This window comes from Acomys russatus, chromosome 8 (genome assembly GCF_903995435.1).
Source record: "Acomys russatus chromosome 8, mAcoRus1.1, whole genome shotgun sequence".
Taxonomy (NCBI): Eukaryota; Metazoa; Chordata; class Mammalia; order Rodentia; family Muridae; genus Acomys; species Acomys russatus.
This window is the reverse complement of record NC_067144.1, coordinates 59,855,899-59,865,584: the sequence shown is the minus strand read 5'-3', so window position 1 is coordinate 59,865,584 and position 9,686 is coordinate 59,855,899.

The window sequence follows — 9,686 nt, the reverse complement described above, 5'->3', positions numbered from 1 at the left end:
GACAGAGGGAGAGAAAGAGATTGGAGAGGTGCACCAGAATCATGGAAGGAGAGAGAGACCAAGGCAGAGAGGGTGGAATAAAGAGAGACAGGGTGCTAGGTTGGCTCTTTTATATTTGCTGCAAAGCTGAAGGGCTTCTGACACACACCTGGTGGCAGGTGATGATGTCAGAGGTTGCTAAGTAACATAGAGGCAGGCTAGTGAATCTGTGAAATAACAGTTGCTCTGTAGTGCAGCTTAAAATCAGAGATGGAGATACCTGCAGAAGCTATTTGATTGTACAGAACTGTTTTAGCTATTCTGTGTTTTTGTTGTTGTTGCTGTTCTTTATGACATTGAGAATTGATCTTTCAAGGTCTGTAAGTAATTGTGTAGGTATTTTGATAGGAATTGCATTGAATCTGTAGATTGCTTTAGGTAAGATTTTTACTATGTTGATCCTACAGATATAAGATCTTTCAGTCTTCTGATATCTTCTTCAGAAATTGAAGTTGTTGTCACTTGCTTGATTAGTTACACCAAGATATTTTATTTTATTTGGGGCTACTCTGAAGGGTGTTGTTTCCCTAATATCTTTCCCATCCCATTTAAGATACATTTCTTAATAACTATTCTATGTTTAGCTCTATATTTACAGTGACTAAATATTGTGTGTGTGTGTGTGTGCTATAGTTTCTGCAAAATACTGAAAAATTGGGACACTAATCAATTCTCCCTGCTTCCTCAAAAAAAAAAACAATAAAAATAAATTGGACTATATATTAATTTAGGAACCTGTCAGGTAGAGGTATGATAACCATTGCAGAAAATGTAGGAAAATGACATATAAATGAATATGAATGAATAATCACACCTAGTGAATAGACTATAAAATGGACACATTAAACCTACATTTTAATTTTTATAAACTATTAAGTGTTCTGTTTAGGATACATATGATATAAACAAAATAGAGAAGTAGTTTACCTTCTAAGAACTAAAAATCCAAATACAGTGATCATTAAAACATTTGTATGATAAGGTTGTTATATAAAATATCAATGTCAGGCTGGAGAGATGGCTTAACAGTTAAAGGCTAGGCTCACAACCAAAAATAAAATGTCGGTGTAAAATGTAAAGACAAATTTTTAAGCCTTAAATCTTTTTTAGGATATTATTTTATATTGTGTAGAAGTAATGGAAAACTATATAACCAGATTACTGCATTTGAATAAAATATAATTTCTTATTATTGAATTTGTAAGTATTCTCTTTTTATATATTTATCAATACACATATAATTTTATATTATCTTCTTTAAGAGCAGTTTTCTTGATAATGTTCTTTGGTTTATATTCTCTACAAAAATTGAGCCATTTTTATTAGTTAATATCCCTATTAAAATTTATTTTTATTCATTGTTTATACTGGCACTACTTCCCTCATGGACATTCTTAAGTCATTTCCAATCACAGCTATATCAATTCTTCTCTCTTCTAGTACAAAACAGTGGTTTCTCGTGTCACTCTTTCTGTGCTTTCAACATACAGTTTTAAGTATTATAAACCTCTCATAAGTCTTCAGTACTAAGAAAATACACTTCTTTAAAATTTATTAAATATATCAGTAAAGATTCAATTTAATGAAAGTTATTCATATTTTTCCTTTTCTTGACTTAACATCTTTATTAACATCTCTGAAAAACTGATGAGGTGAACCCTAGCCCTTTTTATTTTATTTTAAATATCAACTTTGGATCACAGCAGTGTATTATAATCTGTTTGAAACAAGAGATTACCAAAGTGTATGGATTTCTCTAAAAAGCTCTGTGCCAGTGTGGCATGTGTTGTATGAAATAAAGCAGTTAGCAGTTGGCAAATAGGAACCTTGCAAACGTCCATCTCCTTAAATCTGGAAGCACAGAAGTATTCAGAGTTTCTTAATCAGTGACTTGGAATTCATTTTATATGAGAAGGTGCACTACTGGTTGTACATTTAATGTGGTAGTGATATGTATGGTGCATGAATTCAATAGGAAAACTATGTTACAAGTGGAACATAGTAAAAAACACACATTATGCAAATGACCTAATGTCTGCATTATTTAAATTATCAGAAAACAATCACTCACTACATGATAAAAATTTGAATATGTTGTATAACATTGCAATTTGAGTGAAAATGTTTTTGCTCATAAAAGTTTTCTCTTTTGACATTAATTCTTTCTTAACCAAGTACTCTTGCTTTGCCTGGTGCTGTTTATTTATCTCTGTCTGAGTCCTTGTTCCTCAATGAAAGCACTTAGAAACCATAAAAACATGCCCAATGAAATTCCAATATTGACTAACCTGATCTCCACATTGTATATGGGTACTTTTGAGGGAGATTGTGCTTTGTTACTTTTAAGTGTTAAATTATGCAATTAAACCATCCAGTTGTTGATTCTGATTTCTGAAACTTCATTCAGAACATGTTGTTATTTGTTGATAGACCTGTTGTATACACAACATATAAAGATGAAGTCTTAACATGAGTTGGATGTGTTCTTAATCCAAACTCACCACTGTCCTTATAAAGACCTTGATTTGGACATACACAGGAACATAAGAAATGTGTCATGAGACCTAACAGGCAATGACAGAAATTTTGTTTCAAGAAAGAGAACGGAGCCACAAATTTTATAGTACTTTTAAGAAGCTAAAAAGAATATGTGAATAGATTATCCTTGACAAGGCCTAGTGGGACTGAAGTATGCCAGTGTCATCATCCCCAAGTTCTGTAGTCAAGAACTGCTAAAATGAACACTTATACCGTGTTTCACATGTACTCCATGTAGTCATGGCAGCCAAGCCAAATTAATAAGATAATTATTTTTTTTTCATAGACAGGGTTTTTCTGTATAGATTTGGCTGTCCTGGACTCGCTTTGTAGACCAGAATGGTCTCGAACTCACTCACAGATATCCACATGCCTCTGCCTCCCCAAATGCTGTGATTAAAGGTGTTAACCACCATGGTCAGGTATGATTATAATTCTTTAAGAAATCTATTTGTGGTATCAGGTCAAAATATAAGCTTTTCAGCACCAAACATCATTATTTGCATTTGACAGTTTACATGTTTTCATACTAAGATTTGCTGCTAATTCACATATTTTTAGAGTGTGTGTTTGTACATGTATGTATACATGTACAAATGTGGTGTATTGCATTCATGTGTGTTAAGATATATATGCCTGTGCACTAGTTTATGGTACAGTAGAATGTGTTATACCACAACTGATCTATCAAATTGTCTGTATAGATTTGCTGTCTTGGCTTTTACAACACTTCAGCACTCAGGTTAACAGCATAATCTCCCTTCTTCCTTCCTTCATTCCTTTCATCTTTCCTTCTTTCTTTTCTTAATGTCTCCTTCTTTCTATTCCTCTATTTCCTTTTCCTCCTTCTCTTTCTTTCTTTTTGTTAGCTTTAGTTTGAGTATCCAAATACAGATGCTCCAACTGGAGGCTTAGTCTTTATTACCTCCTCAGCCATATCTCTAAGCTTTCTCACTCACTTTTGATATGGGAGATCATTCTTTATTACATTAAAATATGGCAAAAGAGTTATAATTTTTCGGTTCTTTGATAATGGCCTTTGTGGACATACATTTCAGTCAAATTTTAGTCTATTGCTTTGCCTTTTTAAGGCCTTTTTCCCTCAAATAAGAAGCATTCACCTTAAAATGCTACATAGTAATGTATAAACTTATTTTAAGTTACATAGGGTATATATGCATGTATGTGTAAATTATATATAATATATTAAAAAGTATATATATATATACTTTTATGTACATTTAAAATATAACATGTAGCATATGCTTATGGGTAATAAGTACACAATAAGTTATACCCAGGCATATAGTATTGTTGAGGTAATATTTTGTGAACTGTGTGAAGGTTGAATTGTTACTTCTGTACCAGCAGATAGCTGAGACTGTCCCAACTTTGGCATTGTTATCCTTGTGGGTCAGCACCTGCATCAAATTTTGTAAACACTCTTCTTCCCTCATCTTTTTATTGGCTTAAAAATGATGTTTCAGGCAATGGCTATGCAGGAAAGAAAAAGCAAGACATCTGGATTAAGAAAAGGCTCTGGAGAAGAATCAGACACTAGAGATTCATTATTCATGTGAGAAGGAACAGGTGCTGGGACTGGGTAGGAGAGAGGTAGAAGGCCAGGTGACAGGCTCTGGATTTGAATAATCAGGTCAATTCAGTTAGACAACATAGCTGGGAGGTAGCTCAAGCTTTGGCCTAAGGTATAATAAAATTAATAACTTTTTTCAGTCTATTGTCCTGAAGAGCAGTATTTGTGCTAGCATATTATCTAAAATTATTTCTAAAACTGTTCTTCAAAGATCCTGACAGGATGGACATGAACAATATAGACCTAAAAATGCTGCTTTTTACTAAGATTTTATTTATGTGACATGCTTTGAACAATCTTTCTTTTCTTGTTTGATGGCAAAAGCCAGAGTCTGATTACTGATACCTGACAAAATTTGTCCTAAAATGCTCTTGCTTTGTCTTTTTTAAAAATTTGTTTTGCTTGCATTCATTTGAAATATGTATAAGCATTTTCTAACTTTAGAGAGAAAGGCTACATCTTAAAAAATTACTTTTCTGCATTTAAACAAAAAATTCTTTATTTTAAAACAAGTTCATTTTTTATATTTTTTAATTATTTTTTAATATTGGGGGTTGCATATTTAAAATTTTTTACATATACATTTATATTATTACCAATATACACAATAAACTACCTACAGCAAGAAGAACCATGAAACAATCAGGAATTATATAAAAGTTATATTCATACTGTTTTGGCTATTTGTATTTGGCAGCCTTGAAGAAAATATCGTTCCTATCTTGTAAAATTCTGAGTGTAAATCAATATATATTAAATCTCGTCATTATCCACTTGAAACATCTATCTAGAGCTAAAAACATCTTAACCCCTAAACAAGAAAGCTTAATTATAAAGCTAAACTATTAGTTTTAATATGGTTTGTTAAATATTTCTTCCTGTATTACTTTGACTTAATTTAAAAGGTAAATACGAGTTTCAAATTTAGAATATTGTCAAAAAGATTTAACAGATATTTATAGAACTTTTCACTCAAACACATGGGATTATACCTTCTTCTCAGCACCCCATAGAACCTTCTCCAAAATTGATCACATAGTAGGTCACAAAGCAAGCCTCAACAGATACAGGAGGTTGAAATAATACCGTGTATCCTATCAGATCACCATGGTCTAAGGTTGGACTAAACACACATGGAAACTAAACAACTCCCTACTTAATGACACCTGGATCAGGGAAGAAATTAAGAGAGAAATTAAGGACTTTCTGAAATTCAAAGATAATGAAGGAAACATACCCAAATTTGAGGAAACACATTGAAAGCAGTGTTAAGAGGAAAATTCATAGCACTAAGTACCTTTACGAATAAATTGGAAACATCGCACATAAGCAACTTAATGATACATCTGGAAGCCCTAAGGAAAAAAGAAGCAGAAACACCCAAGAGGAGTAGATGTCTGGAAATAATCAAACTCAGGCCTGAAATCAATAAATTAGAAACAAAGAGAAAAATTCAAATAACCAACAAAACCAGGAGTTGGTTCTTTGAGAAAATCAACAAGATAGACAAACCATTAGCCAAACTAACTAAAAGGCAGAGAGACACTATACAAATCAACAATATCAGAAATGAAAATGGAGACATAAAAACAGACACTGAAGAAATACAAAGAATCATAAGATCCTACTTTACAGGCATATATCCACAAAATTTGAAAATCTAAGGGAAATAGAAAATTTTCTTGATCAATTCCACTTGCAAAAATTGAATCAAGATCAGATAAACAAATTAAATAGTTCTATTTCTCCTGTAGAAATAGAAGTGATCATTGATAGTCTTCCAACCAAAAAAAGCCCAGGGCTAGATTGCTTCTGACTAGAATTATACCAGATCTTCAAAGAAGAGCTAATACCGATACTCTTCAAGCTACTCCGAAAGATAGAAACCAATGGAACATTACCAAATTCATTCTATGAGGCCACAGTCACATTGATACCAATACCCCACAAAGGCCCCCCCAAAAGAGAGAATTTCAAACCAATTTTTCTTATGAACATTGACACCAAAATAATCAATAAAATACTCTCAAAACAAATACAAGGACATATAAAAGACATCATTAACTATGACTAAGTAGGCTTCATTCCAGGCTTAATTTACAGAAATCCATCAATGTAATACATGATAAAAACAAACTGAAAGAAAAAAAAACCACATGATCATCTTCTTAGATGCAGAGAAAGCATTTGACAAAATCCAACATTTTTGCAGAGATTGGGAATACAAAGTACATAACTAAACATAATAAAGGCTATATACAGCAAGCCAATGGCTAACATCAAATCAAATGGAGAGATACTCAAAGAAATTGCTCTAAAATTGGGGACCAGAAAAGGCTGACCACTTTCACCATATCTCTTCAGTATAGTTCTTGAAGTTATAGCCAGAGCATTAAGACATCAAAAAGAAATGGATCCAAATGGTAAAGGAGGAAGTCAATTTATCCCTATTTGCAGATGATATGATAGTGTACATAGGTGACCCCCAAAATTCTACCAGAGAACTCCTACAGCTGATAAACACTTCAGCAAATTGGCAGGATACAAAATAAACTCTAAAAGGTCTGCAGCCCTCCTATGTACAAATGACAAACACGCAGAGGAAGAAATTAGGAAAACTACACCTTTCATGATAGCCTTAAGCAATGTAAAATATTTAGGAGTAACTCTAACCAGGCAAGTGAAGGACTTATTTGAAAAATACTTTAAATCTCTGAAGAAAGAGGTTAAATATGACATCAGAATCTGGAGGGATCTCCCTTGTTCATGGATCAGAAGAATTTACATAGTAAAATTGGTCATCTTACCAAAAGCCATTTACAGATTCAATGTAATCCCTATCAATACCTACACATATGGAAAAACTAAAAACCCAGAATAGCAAAAACAATCATGTACAATAAAAGATGCTCCGGAGGAATTTCTGATCTCAAGCTATACTGTAAAGCAACAGTAATTAAAACAGCATGGTACTGACACAGCAATAGGCTGGTAGATCAATGGTATTGAATTGAAGACCCAGAAATGACTTCACACATATATGGTCATTTGATTTTTGACAAAGAAGCCAAATCTATTCAATGGAAAAAGGATAGCTTATTCACCAAATGGGGCTGGTCTAACTGGATGTCTACATGTAGAAAAATGCAACTGGACCTATATTGGTCACCATGCACAAAACTCAAGTCCAAGTGTATTAAAGACCTTAACATACACCAGAGACACTAAATAGGTTAGAAGAAAAAGTGGGGGAAGAGCCTGGAACACATTGGCACAGGAGACAACTTCCTAAGCAGAACACCAACAGCCCAGGCCTTAAGGTCAACAATTAACAAATGGGACCTGATGAGGCTGAGAAGCTTCTGTAAGGCAGGAGACACTGTCAACAGAACAAAGTGAAGGATCTTCACCAACCCTACATCTGACAAAGGTCTAATATCCAAAATATATAAAGAACTCAAGAGATTAAACACCACCAAACCAAATAACCCAATTGAGAAATGAAGCTCAGAATGAAATAGAGAATTCTCAACAGAGGAATATCAAATGGCTGAGAAACACTTAAAGAAATGCTCAACATCTTTAGTCTACAGAGAAATGCAAATCAAAACGACTCTGAGATTGCATCTTACACCCATTAGAATAGCTAAGATCAAAAATTCAAGTGACACCACATGCTGGTTTAAGATGTGGAGAAAGAGGAACACTCCTTCATTGCTGGTGGGAATGAAAACTTGTACAACCGCTTTGGTAGTCTAGCTGGCACTTTCTCAGAAAATTAGATATAGCGCTTCCTCAAGACCCAGCTATTCCACTTTTTGTAATACACCCAGAAGATGCTCTAGCACACAGCAAGGACATTTGCTCAACCATGTTCATAGCAGCCTTATTTATAATAGTAAGAACCAGGAAACAGCCTAAATGCCCCTCTGTTGAAGAATGGATAAAGAAACCATAGTACATTTACACTATGGAATACTACTCAGCTATTAAAATCAAGGAAATCACAAATTTGTGGACAAGTGCATGGGACTAGAAATGATCATAATGAGTGAGTTAACTCAGAAGCAGAAAGACTCATATGGTATATGCTCACTTATAATTGGGCACTAGCTCAAAAGGCATGTACCAAGAAAGTCTTCACTTACCAGGAAATTGGGATAGAGTCCTACTGAGTCTCTACTTAAGGGAAATATAGGAGAGGGGGAAATAGAAGGACCTGGAGTGTCCTGGAAACTTACACAAAGAACATCATGATGGGTGCATCTGAGTCTGCTCAAACTATTGCATTAACCAAGGACAATACAATAGTAAATATCGAACCCCTATTCTGATCTACCCAATGGACAGGATATTCTCCACAGTTATGTGGAAAGCAGGGTCTGACTTTGGTGTTATCCTCCCTCTACTAGGAGACTTCTACTTAGAGAAGATCCTCTTCAGTCTCTATAGCTCCTTCTACTAGAAGTCTCTACTACAGTCTGCCTCATATCCTCCCAGAAAGCTACCCTAATTTAGGTCTCCAGCTTGTCACAGAGTTGCCTCTGCCCACAGTTTCACTTTTTTCTATAGGCCTTCTGTCCAAACTGGACCTATGTCCTCTACAATGATGTAACCAATGCGCAGCTCAAGCTTCATGTAAATCTTCTAGTAAGGGTACTCTCATGGAATTTGTTACCAGCTTTTTTATCACTTCCGCATGTTGAGGCTGCCTTGCCCAGACCACAGGGGAAGAGGACAAGTCCAGTTCTGGTGTGACCTGGTGTGTGTGCATGTGGGTGGCATGATGGGAATAGGGGCTCCACTTTTTAGAGGAGAGAGAATGGGGAAAGGGAGAGAGGGAGGAACTGGAAGGTGAGAAGTGGTGGAGCTATAGCTAGGAAGTGAAGTAATGAGAGAGAGAGAGAGAGAGAGAGAGAGAGAGAGAGAGAGAGAGAGAGAGAGAGAGAGAAGAAGAAGAAGAAGAAAGAAGAAAGAGAAGGAGAAGGAGAAGGAGAAAGAAGAAGGAGAGAAAGGAAAAGGAGAAGAGTAGAAGAAAGAACGAAGAGAAGAAGAGGAAGAACATGAACATAGCACAACAAATTACAATAAAACTAGATATATACTCTTATATCAAGGCTGGACGAGGCAACCCAGTAGGTCCCAAGTGCAGGCAAAAGAGTAAGAAACAACCCTCACTCTTACTGTTAGGAATATCACAAGAACACAAACTATATAACCAGATGGTACACATAGAAGACCTAGCTCAGACCAATATAGGCTCCCTGATTATCACTTCATTCTCAGAGACACCCTATGACCCCTGCTTAGTTGATTCTGTGGCCCTGTTCTTGTGGTTTCCTTGGTATCTCTGGCTCCTGCACTCCATCCTGCACTCCCAGGCCCTTACAGGGTTCCTGGAGCTCTGCTTAATGTTTGGCTGTGGGTGTTTGCAGCTGCTCCACTGCAGATGCTAGGAAGGTCAGTGAGAGATACCATACAGGAAAGAAATATGGAAAATTAAGAAAGAAACACA